This window comes from Amblyomma maculatum, chromosome 7, assembly GCF_055883805.1.
Source record: "Amblyomma maculatum isolate TAMU_Amacu chromosome 7, ASM5588380v1, whole genome shotgun sequence".
In the NCBI taxonomy this organism is placed as follows: domain Eukaryota; kingdom Metazoa; phylum Arthropoda; class Arachnida; order Ixodida; family Ixodidae; genus Amblyomma; species Amblyomma maculatum.
The window spans coordinates 12,999,240-13,022,136 of NC_139350.1; the positions used below are offsets into that span (position 1 = coordinate 12,999,240).

The window sequence follows — 22,897 nt, forward strand, 5'->3', positions numbered from 1 at the left end:
ATCCTGTGTTTCTATAATAATGACTCCGCGTCGATAAACAAATTTGCCTATGTATTCCGATCGACTCCTTATCGAAGCCCCTGCATCATATCATGGCTGCCTTCTCCTTTGTCTATCACTTTTATTGCGAAAGCAATACTACTCTAGGTTTCGAGCCTTCAGCGCAGCGCGGCCACGTCTTACCCACGTGACGCTGTGACGTCAAAACCCTTGTGACACTGGGGTGAGAGGTGTGCTACCAACTCAAGCGGTCGGCGTAATCGGTGGTAGCCTCGTCGTACCCACGTGACACTGACGTTGCACCCCGCGTGACAAAAAAGTGAGAGATGAGCTCCCAACTCAAGCGGTCGGCGTGGCGCGGTCGGAGCCGCGGCTCAGTTGGCCGCAGCTGCCAACTTGGGTCTATCGTTTCACATGGGACGGTTATGTCAGAATAAGCCTGCTAGGATCCTGGAACTCACGTTACCCCTGTAGGCCACTAAGGAACATTTATAGGATATAATAAGAGCGAGTTGGCGGGCTGGTTTGCGAGTTGGTTCATAACATTCATACGGCTTGGTTAAGCGGGGCTTTATATGTGGGCTGATGAAGAAGAACGCTCGGTCACCCGCAGCTAATGTTTTCGCTGAATATTGGTTCAGCAGTGTTGAACTCTTGTAATGTTTTACTTTTCCTCATCTTAAAATTATTCCAAATATACCTGGGTAACGTGGATATAACCTGTCACATTGCCTTGGAGGCCATGTAATTAGTGCAAGCTGCTAAATTCATTGCAAGTGTTTACTGCACTTCAGGCCATCTTGGACCTGGACTGTTACCGTGGCAAGTGCTGGTAGTGCGGACGTAGAAACGAGTGAATGAGGTGATGAAAATGCGGCTCGCACCGCCACAGGTACCCTGTTTCGGTTAGTGCGGCTCTTAGAAATTAGGCATTCGGCATGCGCCTAACATTTGGCAGCGTTGTGTCTTAAACAAACGACTCAACAGAAAACGTCCCAAATTGAGTGTCACTCTACATTTGTTCTTTCACACCTGCCGGAACGTGCTAAGACTTCTCCAAATAGCCGCAATAAAATAATTTTCTTTTATGGCAAATAATTTCTTGTCATTTCGTCATAAAACTTAAGTGTTAGGCAATTGTGTTTTCGGTCAGAGCTGCGGTTATTAGCTTTGTCAACGACTGTAGTTGATATCCGAACTTTGTTTTTTTTTTTTGCCTAAAAAAAGCCAAGAATGCATTTCTGCTGTAAAAAGAGAAATATCATTTGTTAGGACAGCCTTACCGCCTCTGCCTGTGAAGCACGCCAGAGTGACCCACGTGAGAAACAGCGACCATAAAATCCGGTCGAAGAATGCCGAGAGCATGTCCCGGCTGAGGAGACTGAATTTGAAGTCCGGTACTAAATGAACCTCATGAAGATGCAGCGCAGGCAGCAGCCCATTGCCGTGCGCCATCCGGAAAGCTGCGTGACCCGGGGGAAATAAACGTCAATGTGATATAGGTGTAACAATATTTATTTCCCTTTTTAGAACTAGTGCGATGATTATGCAAGTCACATGCCCGGAATGAGAAATCGAACACCCGCGGTGCCCGTGCACTCGATTTCTCGCCCAAACCTGTCTTCCAGGAGGATTTTCTGTAGTTTGAACTCGGACTTCGTAGCTTACTTACGGCCCATTAGGTACAAAACCGGTAAACAACCTTTTTTAGTTGTCTCAGAAAAGCAGGGATGTCGAAATAAAAGCACTGGCAATCCCTAGCTGTTATGAGAGGAAAATGCTGGTCATAATAATTTATGAAAGCTATTTATCAATTGCAATGCGGGAAGGCCACAAAGATGAAAGTAACGCTCAAGTTCCCAGTCAAAGGCAGCATACAAACGACCTAAAGGAAATAAAAAAGGCTTATGACACTTAACACCAATTTTCTCCGCATCGTCAAATACAGGCGGTCACTTGCCTCTCTTTTTCATTCCATCTCTTCATTATATAACCTGCGTCTCACATCTCCCAGTCATTTAAGCTACTACCCTTGTTTATTTATTAGTTATATACAAACTTTATGAAATGCGCATGAACAATCTTTATTCACCAGGCCTCTGCAAAGACATTAGTCAAGAAGCTAGCTTGACTAATGTCGAACGTATCGGTCGCGAAACGTTGTGTCCCTGCTTTCATTCCTCAACTCAGCGCACGCCGGCGTGCGATAAACAATCATTATGAAAACGGGTCATGACGACGCCCCACAGCCCCACGTCTCGCCCCCGTCATTTGGGCACTCGCGATAAGAGGGCGGACCCAGAAAGCCCACTTGACGTCGAAGCGAAGGGCTGGCTGCGATTGCGTAATGCCACGTGGTCCTAATCAATTGCGAGGGTTGCCAGGGCGCATCCAACGAAACATATTTGTGAAATATAAGGTCCACGAAGAGCTTTTAAACTTTACTCGAGTACTCACGAATGCCACTTTTACGCATACGGCTCATTAGAATAATCTCAAATATGTATTTCAAGGTTTCTTTAATGATATCTGGACCACTGACGATGATTGGCCGGTGACACAATACTGAAATCTTGTGATAAGGTGCTGCATAAGAGAGGCATGGACGACGTTGGAGCAACGTTTATTCTTTTTTTCTGTGCCAGCTGCACGCATATGCATTTCAGGAAGTCCATCTTGTTTTGTTTTTCGAGTACTAGCGATGTGTTGGGTACTTTTCTTGTGTTGTACCTGTAAATATCCTCAAATTTACTTGTATAATGAACACAGTTACCTTTGTGTCAGCCTTTCTCTACCATGCCGGTATTGATTTGTGTCCTGCCTTATCTTTTTGCCCTGTAATAAAAAGTTTCCTCAACAGACTGTTACTTTAATAAATTCTGTATGCTGACTGACCACGTGCTCCAAACAGGACAATCGCGTCACATAGAAAGAACCTATGCATATTCATAAATTCATACCTGTCTGTATTACAGGTACAACTTTCTGTAAAACATTCAAAATAATTTCTGTATAACGAAATTATTTAGGTGTTCAATGAGGTGTTCAATGAGGCATTCAGTCCACGTCCGGCCACAAAAAAGTACAAAAAAGAAATTTCACACTAAGATCAGCTACATAAACATGCAAGCAGGTAGAAAAAGAGCGAAATGGCTAGAGATAGAACAATAGTTGAAGGATGATGAAATAGGTGTGTACGCTCTTTGCGAGACTCATCTCAGGGAAATAGAAGATCCGCCGTTTATAGAAGCCTACGTCTGGGAAGGGTGCAACAGAACGAGAACGGAAAAATAGGGTGGAGGGGTAGGTATGTTGATACACCAGGGAACAAATTGGCAAATAATTAAATCATTTTGTAAAGAACATATCTGGATATCAGGAACAATTGCCGCCGTAACGACATGGCTAGGGGTAGTTTAGTTATGAAAAGGATGCCAATGCAGGCAAGAAAACAAGGATCTTGTTAAATGTCTCAGTGACGATGTAAGCCAGTTTGGGGACGGGGCCAATATTATTCTGCTGGGGGACATGAACGGCCACATCGACAATCTGGATGAATACACGGATTGTAACGGGAAGCTAATGCTAGATTTCTGTGAGCGACACGATCTAGTTATAGTAAATAGAGAAACAAAATGCGAAGGCCAAATCAGGTAGGAATTCCGCAACAGGCAGACGACCATTGACTACTGTCTAATGTCGCAGGAAATTTATAAAAAGGTCACAAAAATGGAAATAGACGAAGAAAGGGAGCGTGGTCTGGAAAGTGATCATAAACGTATTAGTCTGCAGATGGGGCCCTTGATGAAAAGAAAAATGGAACTTAGATAAAAAGTAAACACAAAATTAAACGACGATCAAATAGCGCAGATAGCAGCAGACATAGAGGAAGCAATAGAGAAAAGCCCCATGGAAGACTGGGATTATGAACAGGTAGAACTACTCATAAGGAGGAAAGTTAAGGATGTTAAAGTAGCAAACCGCTGGAATGGAAAGAGGAAGCCACGGAGCTGGTGGAATAAGGAAATCAGGGAAGCTATTGCACAACGATGGGCTGCTTCAAGGGAACACCGAGTGGCAAAGAAAGCACAGGTATCTCAGGAGGAAATCCACCAAAAATGGGAATCATATCGACAAAAGAAACTTGAGGTACAGGCCCTCGTTCAAAGTAAAATAAGGCAGTATACCGATCGCTGGATGGCTGACATACACGATGCCTCTAGAGACGGAGCAAGAAAATTCTGGAACCGTAAAAGCTGGCTAGGGAAGAAGAATCAAAGAAAGCAGGATCGGATTCAAGATAACGAGGGAAATTGTTTAAAGGGCGATAACGCAGTGAACTACATTACATCAGTTATAGCCCCGTAATTTAAGAGCGACGATAGGGTAATCTCCGCAAATCAGAAAGCAACGCAAGGTACCAGAATACAAAGCAGCTTAGAACTGACCAATCTAAACTGGAAAAAGGCAGAATAAAGTATTCCTAAAAACGCATCTACAGGAATAGATGGAATTCCGATCAAGCTGATTAATGCACTTGGTTCAAAAAGTAAGAAAACGTTATTAAAAGCTTTGGAAATAGTCATTACGAATAAGCAAATTCCGGACAGCCGGCGGCAGAGCAAAATGAATTTGAATTGTAAAGGGAAAGAAGAAGGAATGCACATAAAATCCTACAGGCCGATTACCATAACATCGGTTATGTACAGGTTGGCCATGCAGGCGGTGAATTTAAAGGTGCAAGCATGGGTAGAAAGTAACACGATATTCGGAGAACTTCTGAACGGCTTTAGAAATAGTAGGCGCTTAGATGATAGCCTGTTCGTGCTTACCCAATGCATCGATATATCTAGAGTGGAAAATACACCTTTGTATTTGGCCTTCCTGGACATAAACGGGGCGTACGACAACGTAAACAGGGAACTCCTGTGGAGCATACTAAAAGAAGAAGGTATCGGTAATGAGGTAATACAGTTAGTACAGGAAATATACCGGGATAACAAAGTTGAAATTACATGGGAAGGGATAAGAAGTACGGAAGATGTCAAAGTATGCAAAGGATTAAGACAAGGCTGTCCTCTACCACCGCTGCTGTTCATGCTTTATATGATAAACCTGGAACGAAGGATAGAAGACAGTAACCTAGGTTTTAACCTGTCATATAGATTAGGTAGAAAGGATGTTGAGCAGCGCCTCCCCGGTTTGATGTATGTAGACGATATTGTGCTGCTAGCTGAGAGTCTGGAAGAATGGCAAAGTCTAGTTAAGTATTACGGAGATGAAGGGGGCGCTCTAGGCTTCAGTTTTAGTTCTGTGAAGTCGGGTCTGATGATGTTTAACGGCTCAACTGATCAGGGTCTTAAAATACAAGGCCAGGAAATACTCAGAGTAGCAGAATATAAATATCTGGAATATGGGTAAACGAAGGATTGGCATACATTGGAAAGCACGAGCAATCGCTTAAGGCCAAAGGGGAGAAGGAATGCCGGGATAATGAAGCATAGGGCATTGTGGGGATACACCAGGTATGAGGCTTTGAGGGGTATTTGGAAAGTAATTATGGTGCCCTGACTTACTTTCGGAAATGCGGTTTTGTGCCTAAAATCAGAGTTACAGTCGACATTAAAAATAGGTCAGAGAGCCGTTGGACGATTAGCACTAGGTGCCCACGGCAAAACCACAAATGTGGCGGTACAGGGAGATATGGGCTGGGCATGTTTCGAAGTACGGGAAGCTCAGAGTACAATATTATATTTGGAACGCCTGAGGAAATTGGACAGTAACAGATGGGCAGCTAAAGTATTTAAATACCTGTACTTAAAATGCGTTGACTCACAATGGAGGAAATGAACTAGGCAACTATCTAGAAGTATGCTAGTCACAAGGACGGAGAAATAAAGAGCATTAAGCAATAGGTGAAAAACACAGAAGGTAAAAACTGGATAAATTCGATGGAAAAGAAACAGAGTGTGCAATTATACCGAAAGTGGAAAATTCAGATCGGGAAGGAAGCTTTCTTTGATAACTCAAGAGGCAGTGCCCTACTTTTTGAAGCTAGATCAGGGTGCCTTAGAACACGCAGCTACTAAAAGAAATTTAACAATGAAGATGACGCATGTGCTGTATGTGGTAACTCCAGTGAAACAATTGACCATATTATACTCGAATGTAATGGTATACATCCGGAAGTTGATGCAGGTGCCGTCACTGTTCCTCAAGCTCTGGGGTTTAGAGATACCAGTTGCCGGATGAATAAACCGGCGGTGGAAACTAGCAAAAAACGACTGGAAGATTGGTGGCTTAAAAGCAGAGAAGTGATATAATGTTAGTAATGTAGAAACAAATATTTAATAAATAGAATGATGGTTTAGTTAACTAACCTGAATCAGAAATTAAGATACAGGGAGAAAAATAAGCATGATAGCTATTGCTACCACCCCGTTTCAAAGGGGACGCTCCTATATTCCATCCATCCGTGAGCGACTCTAGGAAGAGCTAGAAAGACCTAAAGCCCCTGGACTTTAGGAAGACCGCGCTTTGCACGCCCTCCCTCGATACCAGCAGTGCTGCTTCGAATAAAGTCAAGAATGGCAAATTGTTTTGAAGAATTCTTGCGCTTATGTTGTCTAAGCGAGGCTCCTATATTCCACCCCATCCATCCATCCCATGGGGGACATGAGTAGTCTTCATTCTCTACGGTCATATGAGGTGGTGGCGTTGTCTCATCACGACACACTACAGAAGTTCTCAAAGCTGATCGCACCCTGAAACGAAGTGTTTGAAAGGCAGTATATCAGTATGCGTGCCCGAATGTCATTCTACAAAGTTTACTATGATTTGGAAATCAATCTTGAGATTTCTTCCATGTGTATGCGGTTTATTGCGTTAAAAGCAAGAATGCTGAACTCATAAGGTCTTCTTTCTTTCACTGCAAATTGTTGTTATCCTAAACTTTTTGCTTAGTGCAGCAACCGATGTTTAAAGTTAGAAGTAAAAACAAGCTGAAACGTAAGAATACAAGGTATGTCGGACGGGGAGGATTACGTGGCAACAAGAGCGACGCAGAACCTACGTCACGGCTACGTATTGCTCGCCCGGTCCACCTTGTCCTCTCAGCAGGCAATTGTTTTTTTTTTTTTTTTTAATTTTTTGCCCGCCTGTCTGACAACCTGGTTGGGTGAATGGGGAGCGGGCGCGCAGCGTACAGGAAGAAGTGTACACGACTGCTTTGCATGCATCGTACAAACGTATTTCATTTCTTTGTGTATGTGTGTGCGGGAGAGATGGGAGGGGGGGGGGGGGGCGTTGGATGAGATTTTGGAGGTGCTGAGCGCACGCTGAAAAGCTTACACCCTGGTGTTGTTGCCTATAGTACATCATTATTTCACTGATTTGAGTGCGCGGAATGAGCGAGCTGCGCTCCCTTGCTCCCGCTCAGCTCTGCGCTTGCGGCTCAGCACGTACCGTCTGTTGCAGAAGTTTGTGGCCCAACGCGCCGGGCAGAGGAGCATTATCGCTCCCGAGAGGCGGCGCTGCGCCCGCCGGCGCTGCCTGGTGACGTAGCTATAAAGAGTGAGGAGGCTTGTTCTCTTCCCCTCATCCCGCGGTTGATATCGCACATCTTTGCTCTCAGCCGCGGGATGAGGGGAAGAGAACAAGTCTCCTCACTCTTTATAGCTACGTCACCAGGCAGCGCCGGCGGGCGCAGCGCCGCCTCTCGGGAGCGATACTGCTCCTCTGCCCGGCGCGTTGGGCCGCAAACTTCTGCAACAGACGGTACAAAATCAATAACTAGAACTGGTTCATACTACGCGAAATAAAACGGCGCAAAGACGTGGACAAGCAGGAGGCAGGTGCCTTTAATAGGCAAGTTTTCCGCTCGCTTGATATTGGAAACTTGGTGGCGAAGATAACAAAATACGGGAGCGGTTAACGCGTTTGCATAATGATTTCCTATTCATAATGTTATGGACGAGGAAGAAGCGGGCAGTGGCGTGGGCAGGAGCACTGGCGCTAGGGCGGCCGCGATTCATTAAATCTCCCAGTAATCGGCCATCTTCTCTCTATTCTCCTGTGTTTATCGGCTTGCAGCCTGGTAAGCTTTTGGGTGGAGGTGCAGGGTGCGTCATCATCATTCGTCAGCCTGGCACGGAGCTTTGGCGCCCTGTGTCTTCTTGCGCCGTCGGCAGCGTGCTCCATGGAGCGCATCGCCTGGCTGTTGCCCTGCCTGCCGGACCCGACGCGACCATGCCGTTCCTCGGCTCCGTCGCCCGCCCAGACCATAAGACACGACGCAGGAGAGACCAAATGATCCCACCGACCCGAGACGCCCACCACACGACCACAGGACACAAGGAGAGAACCGACAGACCTTATGACCTCACTGCCCAGGCGCTGACCAGAAAGACCCCACCGACACTAGACGACACCACGTATGAGGACCTCTCCCCACTGACACCATGAGGTTTTGCCTTGGCTTCGGCTACCGAATCTGGGCGGCCGGTGGCCCGAAAAGCGTCCTGGACCAGGATTCTGCGGGGAATCATCGTGGCGGCAAGCCGTTGTCGTCTTCCTTCGTCCTGTTCTCCATCAATTACCACACATCGTCATGCCGTGGATATCATGCAGATCGACAAACTTCCTCGTCTACGATCGGGATGATCGCTCGGTTACGGACGCGGAAGTGGGCAGTAGCGTGGGCAGAATCACTGGCGCTAGGCCGGCGGCGAATAATTAAATCATCTCACAGTCATCGGTCATCTTTCCTCTGTTCTGCTATGTTCACCGGCTTTCCGCCTCGTAACAGTATTCTCTGATAGGCTTTCGTGCATTTCATTTCTCATTAAAGTTTCTACGCTCAAATTTGCTGAAAAACCGCTGACAGCCACCGCATGGCCTATCCCTCTTCTCCACTACCTGGGCCTGGGCCAAGAATTTTCGCTCTAATGCGCAAAATGAAACATAACAAAATGTTTCCTTTTCTGATCGTTTCCTTTCATATTCAGCACGATGTAAAAAGTAGAACGCGCGGAGAGCAGTTGTAGAAATCGAGGCGCGAGCGCATGTCGAGGAGGGGCACGCCTATGAGCGTATTCACTTTTTGCAACATTTGCCGCATTTCATTTACAATGCTAGGTCGTCAAGCCGAGTTTATAAGTGCACAGCAAAGTATTTTTAGGGGAGGGAAGGGGAGCTCGATACCTCCGAGCCACTGGTCGCCTAAATTAGCCACCATTTGAAGCTGCCCATACGCTCCATCTGCGGCAGCTCGGAAATGAGGGGAAAAATGAAAGGAAAACCAAAAGCGCATGCAGAAGAACCAAAGCGCCGGGGCACACGTTGTCAGAAACAGAAAAAATAGCAGAATATAGCATGCAGAGCGCAAGTATGCGCCCACTCCCCCATTCACGCCACCCGGTTATCAGAGGGACGGGGAAAAAGTTTAAAAAGCAAACGCGTGCTGAGCGGGCAAGAAGGACCAGGAGGGCAATACGTAGCGAAAATTGAGTCACCAAGAATAGAAACCAGCGCGTCAGCATGTGGAAAAATGGCAGAGGATTATCATGGTCAAACATAGCTATCTGATGCAAGCTTTGTTAACCGATCAGGGCTCAGTTCAGTTCTGTCGTGTCCGACTCTTCGTGACCCTATTGACCATGTCACACCACGCTTTCCGGTCTTTCACTATCTTCTTAACGTCACATAACTTCATCTGCAGCGCCTCGAGGATGCCATCTAACCATCGCGTTCGCTGCCTACCCCTTCTCCGGCGACCCTCAACTTTTCCCAACATCAAATCTTTCTCCAGCGACTCCTCTCTTCTCATCAGATGACCAAAGCAGCTAAGCTTTAACTTTAGAATTTGACCCTCCAATGAGCAGTCAGGGTTTATGGTCGACAATATCGACTGATTTGATCTTCTGGCAGTCCAAGGAACTCTCAAGAGTCTCCGCTAGCACCACAATTCAAACGCGTCAATTCTCTGGCGGTCAACCTTCTTCACAGTCCGACTCTCGCATCCATACATCTCAACTGGAAAGACCATAGTACGAGTTATACGGATCTTGGTTGGCAGACTAATGTCTCTGCTTTTTACTAGGCGGCAATGCTAACCATCGCTCTCTTTCCCAGAAACAGGCCTCGCCTAATTTCATGGCTGCAGTCTCCTTCCGGGGTAATCTTGGATCCCAAGAAGAGAAAATCTGTCACAGCTTCCACTTCATGTCCATTGATGCTCCAGGACTTGATAGGGCAAGACGCCATGATCTTTTTTTTTAATGTTCAGTTTAAGCCCAAACTTCTTACTCTCTTCTTGTACGCGCATCAGAAGTCTCTTGAGTTCCACTTCGCTTTCTGCCATTAAAGTGGTATCATCCGCATATCTGAGGTTGTTGATAGCTTTTCCAGCAATCTTCACTCCAGCTGAAGACTCCTCCAGACCGGCCTTCCTCATGATGCACTCAGCATATTGGCCTCGAGATCGAGCAGAGTCGCCACCTTGCGGCTCAGCGGCAAAACCTACTCAGTGTGGATGCGTTTTCGCGTCGCGTGCTAGCCCGCAGTGATTTACGCGCGCGTGCGGCGTGTACAGGAGTGTTTTTGTTTGTTTCGCAGTTCCTGTGAGCTTTTGCTTACCTATATGCATCTTGCAAAATAAATATGAACACTCTATAACCCCACGCTTCATTAAAAAAAAATATTTGTCCGTATCGAGCATGTCATGCTTGGATAAGGACATCATCCATCGCGGTCTTCGGCGCTTGAGATCCTTTGACATGCAATGTCTCAAACGAAGTGGTACTGTCGTTACCGCCGTGTCAAAGCAAAACAGGTCGCTGCCGTCAATAAAAATTAATGCAAACGCTCAGAAATCGCATATTCCCGTTTCTGTTTGGAATACCGCAGCTACTGAAACATATGCAACCACAGACTGCTTCATATAGCAGAATGCAGTTTGAACAGACCACTCTATGTCTACTATGCCTTCTGTATTCACGATAGAGTTGTGTGAGTACTTTTTTTTTTTGCTTTTAAATTTCTGTCGCGGTGTCTCAATGGTTAGGCCGCTCAACTGCTGGTTTCGAGAACGGGGGATTCAATCACAACCGTTTCGAAAGGCGCTCCTCTGCTGCGAGGTTTGACTGCACAATAAACAATCCCACGTGGTAAATGTGGTGTTAATAATGTAAAAAGAACAAACGACACCAAAACCAGCCTCTGCAATCATCCGTCATAGCTGATGCCGCTATGCGTTAAACACGGGCCAATATTTCTTTTCTTTTTTTGTTGTTGTTGAAGGCTTCTGTGCATCCGTAAAAGTTTTAGTGAGCGCATTTTGCTTTAGAGAAATGCTCGAACGTTCGAGAAACATATTCCCTGCACCTAATTGTTACCCTAAATATTACATAATACACCTAGATTAATGTACTTTACTGGTAGCCTATTATAATCATTATAATCACTTTTCGTCCAAGTGCTGTCTTCCGAGCAAACTCGTCGTTTCTGACAAGGGGAGTAAAACAGCTTCATGCGGGCTTAAATGTCAGTGTTTAGTTCGGGAATAAATACATCTTTATAGTCGCATGATAAGATGACCTCTATTTCTTTCGGAATATCTGACATCTGTTTTGGAAGCAACCCTAATATTTTACTTCGCATAAGATTTAGTCACTGCTAAATAATTAGTGATAAAGAAATTTTCAGCCTGTATAATTGCTTCCTAGAACATGACAGTGCCCATGCGCAGTTTATAAGGATGTCTTCGCAGCGAGTAATTCGTAGCTTGTACTTTAACGTTACTGAAAATTAATCGCTGATTATTGTAAATTTTGTCAAGTGTGTAAAAGTTCTCTCACACGGTGAAATTTATTGGCATTGCAAAACAAAATAGTTACACTACTAATTTACCGTTATATATTAACATCACACATATCAGAAATCCCTTATACTTTCCTCGGTTTCAGGAAATCATTTACAGTTATTGACGCATGCAGTAATACACTATCACCTTCTATGACAGTGGCCGCAAAAAGCATCTCGGTAAATTCAATCCACTCAGCGCTGTACACGTGAACAATCAGCTTTCCTGTGCGGCGAGGTTTCCTGTGGAGTGTCGGCGTGATCTCATTTTTTGGGAATACTTGTGCGTGGTTGTCTGGGGCCATAGTTAATGTGCACTCAGTCTAAAGCAACTCGCCATGCAGTGCGCTGCCAATGCTATATTTAACCCGCTTAATCCTCGAGTCAAGTACGATATAATATGAACCAGGCTTTCTCAATTCAATCTAAAGTATTGCAGGTATCTGCGTGGGCTTGACACTAAATTTGCCTGTCTCACTCGCATGAGACACGCGCAAACTGTTTAAAAGTCGATAAGAAAAACAAAGCTGTCATTAGGCAGGCCCAAGCATTAGGCGCGTGAGCGCGGTACAGCGCAAGAAACGTGCAAAGTAAATCCTGAAGTCTGATGGTTGCGTGCTTTGTTTTCCTAAAATCCGCTCTTCTTCTGCTGCATTGGCGAAATCATTAGATCGTTTTCTGCAATATTGCAGAAATACTGCAGAAGACACGTTTTCATCGCCAACAAACCCGCCGTAAACTCGGAAGCAGACCTACGCAGCGTGCGTTTCTGCTAGTGCCGCCGGCTGCCAATCCACACTACCGGAGTGACGGTGGCGCCACCTCTAGGTCGATCTCGCGGCGAATAGGTTAAATAGGCAGGGCGAATGTATGCAGCCTTGTCTGACTCATTTCTCAATCGGAAACCAATCAGTAAGACCCAGCCCAGTTCTGACTGTGGCCTCTTGCCCTTCATGCAGGTTCCTGAGGAGAGAGATGAGGTGAATTAGAACTCCCATCTCTTGGAGAGCTTGCCACAATTTACTGTGATCTACGCAGTCAAACGCTTTTGCATTATCAATAAAGCAGAAGTAGATGGGTTTCTGGAACTTTCTTGCTTTATCCATGATCCAGCGAAGGTTGCCAATCTGGTCTCTAGTTCCTCTGCCCTTGCGAAACCCAGCTTGCACGTCCGGAAGTTCCCGATACATATACTGCTGCAGACTACCTTGGAGGATTTTCAACATCACCTTGCTAGCATGCGAAATAAGCGCAATCGTGCGGTAGTTGGAACAATCTTTGGCACCGCCTTTCTTTGGAATGGAGTTGTAAACTGACCTCCTCCAATCCTGTGGCTACTGCAGGGTTGTCCAAATCTTCTGACATAATGTATGCAGAATGTTAACAGCGTCGTCATGGTTGAGGTTTTGAAGCAACTCAGCTGGAATGCCATCAATTCCGCAAGCTTTGTTCTTTGCAAGGCTGGCTAAGGCCCATTCAACTTCACTCTTCACCGTCTTATGTTGGGTTTGCACATCCGGGTCCTTCTTGTACAGTTCTTCTGTGTATTCCTCCCACCTCTTCTTTATCTCTGAGGCTTCAGTGAGGTCCTTGCCTCGTTTGTCCTTTATCACGCCCAGCTTAGCATAGAAGCTTCCTTTGATATCTTTGATTGTCTGATACAGAGCTCTTGTGTTCCTTAATTGGTTGTTGTCCTCAACTGCTTGGCACTGTATGTTCAGGAAGGCATTCTCATCACTCCTTGCTATTTTCTGAAAATCCGCATTGAGAACCTTGTATCTTTCTCTTTCCCCCATAACTTTTGCCATCCTCATTTTCTCAGCTATTTGCAAAGTCTGTTCAGATAACAAGTTTGCTTTCTTGCATTTCTGTTGCTTTGGAACTACCTTAGTAGCAACTTCTTGTATTATATCACGAATATCAGTCCACATCTCTTCAGGCTCTCTGTCTTCTAGATCTAATTCTTGAAATCGATTCCTCACTTCCACAGCATATTGTCACGTAGGCGTTTAGGCCCGTAACCAGAAGGTTGGGTTTTAATGGGGGGTTGAGCTAGCAGGCGCAGAAGAGCAGGGTCGGAGCACCGAGAGACGGCAGCTAACTTCAGCTTCTTCTCGAACGCCACGGGGCACTTCTTCGAGTGCGCGCACGAGACTCTCGTTGAGCAGCCGCCTAGCGGCTGCGGTTGCACACGCTACATTGCCCCCCTCTCTAAAAAAAATAAATGTCAACTTGATGAATTCGAAAGCAAAGATAAAAAAAAATAAAGCAAGAAACATGCGGTAGGCGGTGCGCTAATTTCCTCGCGAAAAGTACGGCTTCATGCGCACGACATGGACAACCTCGGATTTCTGCTGGCGACGAGTAGAAGAAAAGCCGTCCGGAAGCACTTCGTACGTGACGTCGCTCAGCTGACGGAGCACTTTGTATGGGCCAAAGTACTGCTTCAGAAGTTTTTCGGATAGTCCCCGACGTCGAATCGGAGTCCAAAGCCACACTCTATCGCCCGGTTCGAAAGTCACTACACGGAGGCGGTGATCGTAACGCTGGGCGTCTCGACCTTGCTGGTTCCGGATGCGTGCCCTCGCCAGCTGTCGCGCTTCTTCTGCGCGTTGAGTGAACTCCTCGGCGCCAACTTCGAGGTCACAGCCGTCGTGGGGCAACATGACTTCGAGCATTGTCGAAACTTCGCGGCCATACAATAAGGAGAACGGCGTCATTTGCGTTGTTTCCTGCTGCGCCGTGTTGTACGCAAACGTGACGTACGGCAGGACGTTATCCCACGACCGATGTTCAACATCCACGTACATGGACATCATGTCGGCGAGAGTTTTGTTCAGACGTTCTGTTAAGCCATTAGTTTGTGGATGGTAGGCGGTTGACCTGCGATGGGTAGTGCCGCTTAGTTGCATGACAGATTCCAGTAGCTTGGCAGTGAAAGCAGTGCCTCGGTCCGTTATTATAACTGTCGGGGCGCCGTGCCTCAGGACGATGCGTTCGATGAAAAATTTCGCTGCCTCGATTGCTGTACCGCGCTGGAGAGCCTTCGGTTCAGCGTAACGCGTGAGGTAATCTGTAGCGACAATTATCCACCTGTTGCCCGAATCAGAAATTGGAAAAAAGCCCAACAGATCTATGCCAACTTGTTCGAATGGGTATCTTGGCACTTGAACAGGATGCAGTACACCGGCCGGTTTCACAGGCGGTGTTTTCCGTCGCTGGCAATCATGGCATGTCCTCACGTAATGTCGTTCTGCGGTCGCAAGGTTTGGCCAGTAATAACTCTTTTTAATTCGGGCCAGAGTTCGAGCATACCCCAGGTGACCCGCGGTGGGCTCGTCATGACATGCCTGTAAGATTTCTTCGCGAACAGACTCTGGTACGACGAGGAGGTAATCTCTTCCCGTCGGAGCGAAGTTGATCTTGTATAAAACATTGTTTAGCATGCAAAACGATGAATGCCTTCTGGCGAAGAGACGGGGAACTTCTGTAGAGCGCGCTTCCAGAAAATTGATAAATGGTGCGAGAGCAGGATCGTCACGTTGCTGCTGCGAAACAGTGAGCGCGTCGACGGTTGCGATAAGGGGGAAGTCTGGTTCTTCGTCTTCCCGCGCAGCCTCGACAGGTGAACGGGACAAGCAGTCGGCGTCCAGACTTATACACGATGGTCATGTCGAACTCCTGTAGCTGTAAACTCCATCGTGCAAGGCGTCCGGAGGGGTCTGGCAAGTTCGTTAACCAGCACAAAGAGTGATGGTCACTCACAACCCGAAAGTGCCGGCCATAAAGATAGGGTCGAAATTTCATCACCGCCCATACGACAGCCAGACATTCTTTTTCGGTGGTGGAATAGTTCGATTCGGCACGGGACAAAGTCCGGCTGGCGTATGCGATAACTCGCTCGGCACCGTCTTGCCACTGGACGAGTACAGCGCCTAGACCCATGTTGCTGGCATCTGTGTGGACCAGAGTCTCGGCATTCGCATCGAAATGGGCAAGCACAGGTGTTGTCTGCAAGCGATGCCGTAACTCGTCGAATGCCTTTTGTTCTTCGTCCGTCCAGGTGAAGGTGACATCATCTCGGGTGAGACGTGTCAATGGAGCGGCAATGCGCGAAAAGTTTTCAATAAACCTGCGGTAATAGGCGCAGAGGCCCAAGAAACGGCGAACTGTCTTCTTGTTACATGGAGTAGGGAATTTGGTGACGGCTGTTGTTTTAGCGGGATCGGGAAGAACTTCTCGATGGCTGACGACGTGGCCCAAGAACAGGAGCTCTTCATAGCCAAAGTGACACTTTTGTGGTTTTAACGTGAGGCCGGCAGATCTGATAGCCCGTAGCACAGCGGAGAGACGTTGGAGGTGTTCCTCGAACGTTGGTGAAAACACAACAACGTCGTCCAGGTAGACTAGACACATCTGCCACTTAAGACCAGATAGAACTGCGTCCATCATTCGCTGGAATGTCGCTGGAAGGTAGGACTTTGAATTCATAAAGTCCGTCGGGCGTGACAAACGCTGTCTTCTCGCGATCACGTTCATCCACTTCGATCTTCCAGTAACCGCTCTTAAGATCAAGCGATGAAAGGTAGCGCGCGTGGCGCAACCGGTCTAAAGAGTCATCAATGCGTGGCAGCGGGTAGACGTCTTTTTTTGTGACTTGATTGAGCTTACGGTAGTCCACACAGAACCTTAAACTTGCGTCTTTCTTCTTAACGAGGACAACAGGCGAAGCCCAGGGACTCCTCGACGGTTGTATGACACCGTCATTTAACATCTCGTCTAACTGTTGAGCAATGACTTCGCGTTCCCGCGGTGACACTCGGTAGGGGTTCCGTCGGACTGGTCGGGTGCGGTCGTCAGTTATTATGCGGTGCTTGGTCAAGGGCGTCTGTTTAACCGCGGAGACGGATGACAAGCAGTCTTGAAACTGAAAGAGTAGCCCGACGAGTCTGTCCTTCTCTGCCGGTGATAGAGCGGGATTCACATCAGGGTCGAAGTTGGGCGTTTGGCTGGCAGACGTGTTGGTCTCAAGAACAAAGCAGTCGTGGGCTGCTTCTGCGACACCTTCAACGTAGGCTACCGTGGTGCCTTTAGCGATGCGTTGCCATTCGTTCCCGAAGTTCGTAATCAGCACGTGAGCTAGACCATTAGTGAGATGAACTATACCGCGTGCAACACAGACTCCATGATGTAACAGAAGCTCTGTGTTCTGTTCGGCAACGACGGCAGCACAGGACTGGTCGTTGCACCTGACTGTGACGAGAGCAGACGAACGTGGCGGCATAGATACATCCGCGTCAACGATGCGTAAAGGTGCGTGGCGTCGTTCGGAGTCAGCGGTCGTCATTGCAGGCGTCGAAAACGTGACAGTACGGCGAGGAACATTAATAATGGCCCCATGCTCACGTAAAAAGTCCGTGCCGAGTATGAGGTCCTTGCAGCAGTGCGGCAGGATAAAGAAACGGCTACAAAGGCTGAATCGGCGATGGTTACTCGGGCAGTGCATCGTCCGATCGGCATCATAAGGTGACCGCCAGCATTACGAATTTGCGGCCCCAGCCATTCAGTTTTAACCTTGGAGAGCCAATCTGCGAAATTCTTGCTTATTATTGAAAAGTCTGCTCCGGTATCTACCAAAGCGGTTACTGGGTGTCCGTCGACGAGAACGGAAAGGTCGGCGCTAACAACGTGATCGGCTTGAGGTTGACTGGGAGTTTCGGGTTCATGGGGCGGCGGAGGCATCGTAGTCACAGCATCGGGCTGAGTCGTCACGGGAGGGTCTTCGGGACATCGATTCCGTTCGTCAGCAACCTGCCCTCCTGAGGTCGCCGCCTTCAGTTTCCCCGGTGTGGGCTTGGCGATCGGCGCCTCGGCACATGATTAAACTCACGGCGGCCGGGTGACGAGTAGCGCACGGGAGAAGACTGTGTACTGTCGCTCGAAGAGGTTGCACGGGTTGCCAGATATTCTTCGATTTCTGGAGGGCGTTCGCCGACCCGCAAAACCCCGAAGACCGAGTTCCCGATATGGACAACGACGGTACAAGTGGCCGGGTTCTCCGCAGTGGTAGCACAGCGGCCGTTGGCGAGGAGTGCGCCAGACGTCTGCCTTCCGAACCGGTTGCTGCATGACGGGGCTCTGCTGGGATGGCGGCTGGTAGAACAGTGGCTGAGGAGCGGACGGCTGCATGACAAGGCTCTGCTGGGATGGCGGCTGGTAGGACGGTTGGTAGAACGGTGGCTGCAAAGTGGGCGGCGGCTGTGCTTCGAAACGAAGCTGTTGCGCAGGAGGCACAGCAGGCCGACGAAGAGCCGCTGCGTAGTTCATAGAACGTTGCTCCGACAGTGACTCAGGCGGTGACAATGTCTGACGTATTTCTTCCCGCACGGCTTCGGTGACAGCCACGGCAGTAGGGTTAGGCGATCCAAGATTGAACTTGAGGAGCTCCTCGCGAACTACTTCGCGGATCAGCTCACGCAGAGAGTGATCGTCAGTGGACCTGTTCAATGTGGCCACACTGCTGAAGGGCTGACCACAGGCAGACTCCATGCGCCGGTATCTTTGCTGCAGGGCTCGGAGGTGGACTCCGAACCAGACCAGCGAAGAGGGGTTCTTTTACGCCCTGCATCAGGTGGCGCAACTTCGCTGATTCCGTCATGTCGGGATCAGCCCGTCGGCAAAGACGCGTCACGTCCTCGGCGAACATGGCCACACTCTCGTTGGGTAGTTGCACACGAGCTTCTAGGAGGCGGCGTGCGCGATCACGGCGGTCGTGGTTGCTGGCGAAAGGAATCCCAGTTTTGAAGACTGGCCTCCCTATTCTCATACCACGTTTTAGCACAGTCTTCAAGCGCGAAATACACATTGCGCAGCTTCTGAGCCGGGTTCCACTGATTAAATTGCGCCACTCGCTCGAACTGGTCGATCCAGTCGTCGACATCTTCCCAAGTACCGCCATGGAAACTGGGGGGCGTACGAGGCTGCTGAAGCAGCAACTGATGCTGACTTGCCTGGGCCATTGCAGAAGTCTCTAACTGCTGGTCAGCTGGCGTCGGTTCAGGTAGAGGAGCGAATTCCGGCGCCAGACCCCGGAGGCGACGGCTGCAGCGATGAACGGGTGTAGATACGAGCGGAAGCCGGTTGGGACTCGATGAGCGGCTGCGAGAGGCCCGAAACATGTAGTTCAAGGCCTCACCTCCACCAGTCTCACGTAGCCGTTTAGGCGCGTAACCAGAAGGTTGGGTTTTAATGGGGGGTTGAGCTAGCAGGCGCAGAAGAGCAGGGTCGGAGCACCGAGAGACGGCAGCTAACTTCAGCTTCTTCTCGAACGCCACGGGGCACTTCTTCGAGTCCGTGCACGAGACTCTCGATGAGCAGCCGTCTAGCGGCTGCTGTTGCACACGCTACAATATTCTGAGGTTATTTGATCCAGATCGTACCTTAAAGGCCTTCAAGTTTTCTTCGTTTTCCTCAATCGAAGCTCAAATTTGGCAACAAGAAGCTGATGTTCGGAGCCACAATCGGCCCAGGCCTTGTTTTTACTGCTTGTATAGCGCTTCTCCATCTCTGCCGGCAAAGAATATAATCGATCTGATTCCTGTACAGACCGTCCGGTCAAGTCCATGTGTACAGGCGCCTCTTGTGCTGTTGAAAATGAGTATTTGCTCTGGTCAGGTTGTTTTATTGACAAAACTGTACTAGCCTCTGCCCAGCTTCATTTGGCTCACCAAGACTGAACTTGCCTGTAATTCCGGATATTTCATCACTCCCCACCTTAGCTTTCCAGTCTCCTATGAGAAAAAGGACGCCTGATTATGGAGTGCGGTCAAAAAGGCATTGCAGGTCCGCATAAAATCTCTCAACGTCAGCTTCTTTATCAGTAGTGGTTGGTGCATAGACTTGGATAACTGTTATGTTGAAAGGGTAACCTTGGATCCGAAGTGAAATCTTTGGGTCGTTTTGGGGGTTGTACCCTAGCACTGCTTTGCCCATTCTTCTGTTTACTATGAGAACGACCCCATTCCTTCTCTTGGATTCCTGCCCACAATAAAAGACAATGGTCGCCGGAATTTAATTGTCCCATTCCGGTCCACGTGAGCTGGCTGATACCCAAGATATCAATGTTCAATCTGTCCATTTCTCGCTTGACGACAGCCAGTTTACCTTGCGTCATGTGACGTCTACATTATTTCACTGCAGGAATGCATGCGTGCCGGCCCATCTTCTGCTGGCATACACGAAGTACAGATTGTGAGAAAACTTAGTTTTAATCACCCCTAAGGAATGGTGTCGCGCAGGTCTGCGCGCAACGGCATGTTGCAATTGAAAACATTCTTCGTCCTGCTTGATCTACATGCCTTGTTAAGAAGTAATCTGTACAAGATGCACTTCTGGTAGTGGGTTGTTAAACGCTGTGAGCCCGAGTAGTTCGCGCATGAACACTGGCAACCACTGTGATTAGCGTGGATGTCAATTTTAGCGCAGGTGATGAAGGGGGCGTCCAGAGCGCGGCAATGCATCGGCCACGTTTAGATGAGGGCGAAACGCAAATGCGCTCGTGTGCTGTGCGATATAAGCGCACGTTAAAGACAACAATAGTAATAATAATTTGTTTACAGGAAATGAAAGGCGCAATGTGTCATGTTTCCTTTGGACACCTCAATCGCGCTCTAAGGCGAGGGAGGAAGGTGGGAGTGAAAACAGAAATAAAGACAAAGGTGTAGTGGTGAGCTACAAGTAATTTGGACCACCTGGGGATATTTAACCTGCGCTGACATTGCAAAGCACACGGACGCCCATCCTTTTCGCCCCCATCGAAACGCAGTCGCCAGCAGTCGCGATCGAACCCAAATACTGAGGAGCAATATTCGGGCATCTTAACCACTTTGCCACCGCGGAGGGGCCCAGGCAGTCGACATTATTACTGAACCCTCCACTACAGTGCTTCATTGAATGCCACATTCCTGCCTTCCTTTAGACCTGGATTCGAGTGCCCACGAAGATGGGACAGATGTATGTGCCTTTGTTATCAACCAATTTACATTAACAGTTCCAGGGCACACGCGCTAGAAATTCTCTCAGACTATGTTCTGCATTTTATAATGTCGTTATTGTAAGCCGTAATTAAAGTATTCGTTCACAGTTAATACACTTTACTTCACGATATGTTTGAAGTGATCGTCGAAAACTTCACTGAGGATTTTAGAAATTTCTCTGAGTCTCACAAGGACACCTAAGGTTGTCTTGCACAGTTTTGTTGGCGGAACCGTGACGAGCAAAGAAGTTGAAAATCTAGCCTATAAATGCATTCCAGCATTAAAAACTTGCGGAGGTTTGTCCTTGTCAAACCTTGTTCTCTGACCGCAAGCTTTGTTAACCATGGCTACACAGCCAGGCGCCTGCGCAGAAGCGTTGACGCACTCGTACCGGCACGCACATCAGACATGACGAGACTGATCCACAAAGCGCCAGCGAAGCAGCTGAACGCCCCCGTGGTCTAATTTTGCGGAGTCCTCCTCTGAGGCGCTTCTGGGCTGAAGTTGACACGCGCAAACGAACGACCTTGAACCTAGATCTTCAGAATATCTGAAGCCCTCTACCACAGCGTATTTCAACTCGTCAAATTTGACGCAAAGCCTTGGTATTTTGCAGTGAAAAAGTATGGGGCTAACACCTAAAAGCAGTAGTAATTGAGCAGGAGCGATGCCTGTCAGAATGCACCTAAGAGGAGAGAGAGAGAGAGAGAAAAGCACGAGACCTTTATGCGCAGTATGCGACGAGCTGATGGTTATATTCCACAGTTCTTGCGTGTGTTAAATTGAAAGAGTGCAAACTCGGCCGCATTTTTATGTGGGCCAGATACTGTGGCGCTCTAACGAAGCGTGCTGTCAGGGCGCGCAACCTGTCTTGTGTGTATCGCTTAACGAGCCCTTAATTATCCCTACATTTCTTTTCTGGTCTTTACGACTTATAAATGTTGGTCCTTGCGCTCACACCTAGCAGTTAAAGAGCTCCACAAATGTTACTTGCGGTAACATCATAATGCGAGAAATGCATAGAGATGGCGTTTGGGAGTATTAGAGACACATTACAAAGCTTTGAGTGGAGCGTATAATTAACAAATCATTTTTAAGCGTGCGCTTGGCGACCGCTCACAATTCATTTGGGCGACACATCTCCGAGCGCACCACTCGCAAACCTCCCTTATGACATCCGTGGAGACTGTTGGGCCCGCCCGCTCATCAGATGCTGCCAAGTTACACGAGAGGGGATAGCAGCGGTCGCGAGTTTTCTTTTTTGTTCTTTTTACGCGGGCTTGGGCATAGTCACGCCCGCTCGATGGAAGCGCTGGAAGCGCACAAGGTGCGGCCTGCTACGTCGCCCGAAACCGGCGGGAGGCGCCTACTTCCAGTCGCCACCGCTGCGGCGCCATTGTTCGGGGACAGCTAAAGCCCCTCAATAAACTAAAAGTAGCGCCAACATGTGAAGTTTGCCGCCCGCCTCCTCTCCTGCGCTCTCCTTCGTCGTTCGACCCTCTCATTGGCCGAGCTCCGTCACGTGCGCGCGCGCGCTTTTTTTCTTGCTGGGCGTGCAGCTTCCTCCTTTCCAGCGGGGCGGGCGGCGCGCGCGCGGCACATATCGCCGTGTGTTTTGCTGCCACGCGGACTGCTACTAAATCGTTCCCGCTGGCTATTTAATTTTTTTTTTCAAGCATGTTGCGCTCTTTGGCCGGCGGCTGATAGAAGCACGGTGGTGAAGGCGAGTTCAACCAACGCAGACATCGCGTACAAATGGGGTCACGCACTGACAGTTGAAAACGGAACCGTTTCAGCGCAAAATATAAAAAAAAAACTGCTACCACGCTTCTCAAGTTTCACGGTAGCTTACAATTCAGTCCAACCTGCGAAAAAACCACACAGAATTCAGCTTCCGCAGCCTAGTTAATTTTTTTTAAGCATGTTGCGCACTTTTGTCAACGGCTGACGGACTCAAGGATGTGAAGGCGAGTTAAATCGACGCCAAAATCGTGTACGTATGG

General features: G+C 48.2%; 1 pseudogene; it reads left to right on the top strand.

Moving 5' to 3' along the window:
* The window catches only part of LOC146182722 (uncharacterized), a 146,205-nt pseudogene extending 137,742 nt beyond the window's left edge, over positions 1 to 8,463 (top strand).
* The last annotated feature ends 14,434 nt before the right edge of the window (positions 8,464 to 22,897 follow it).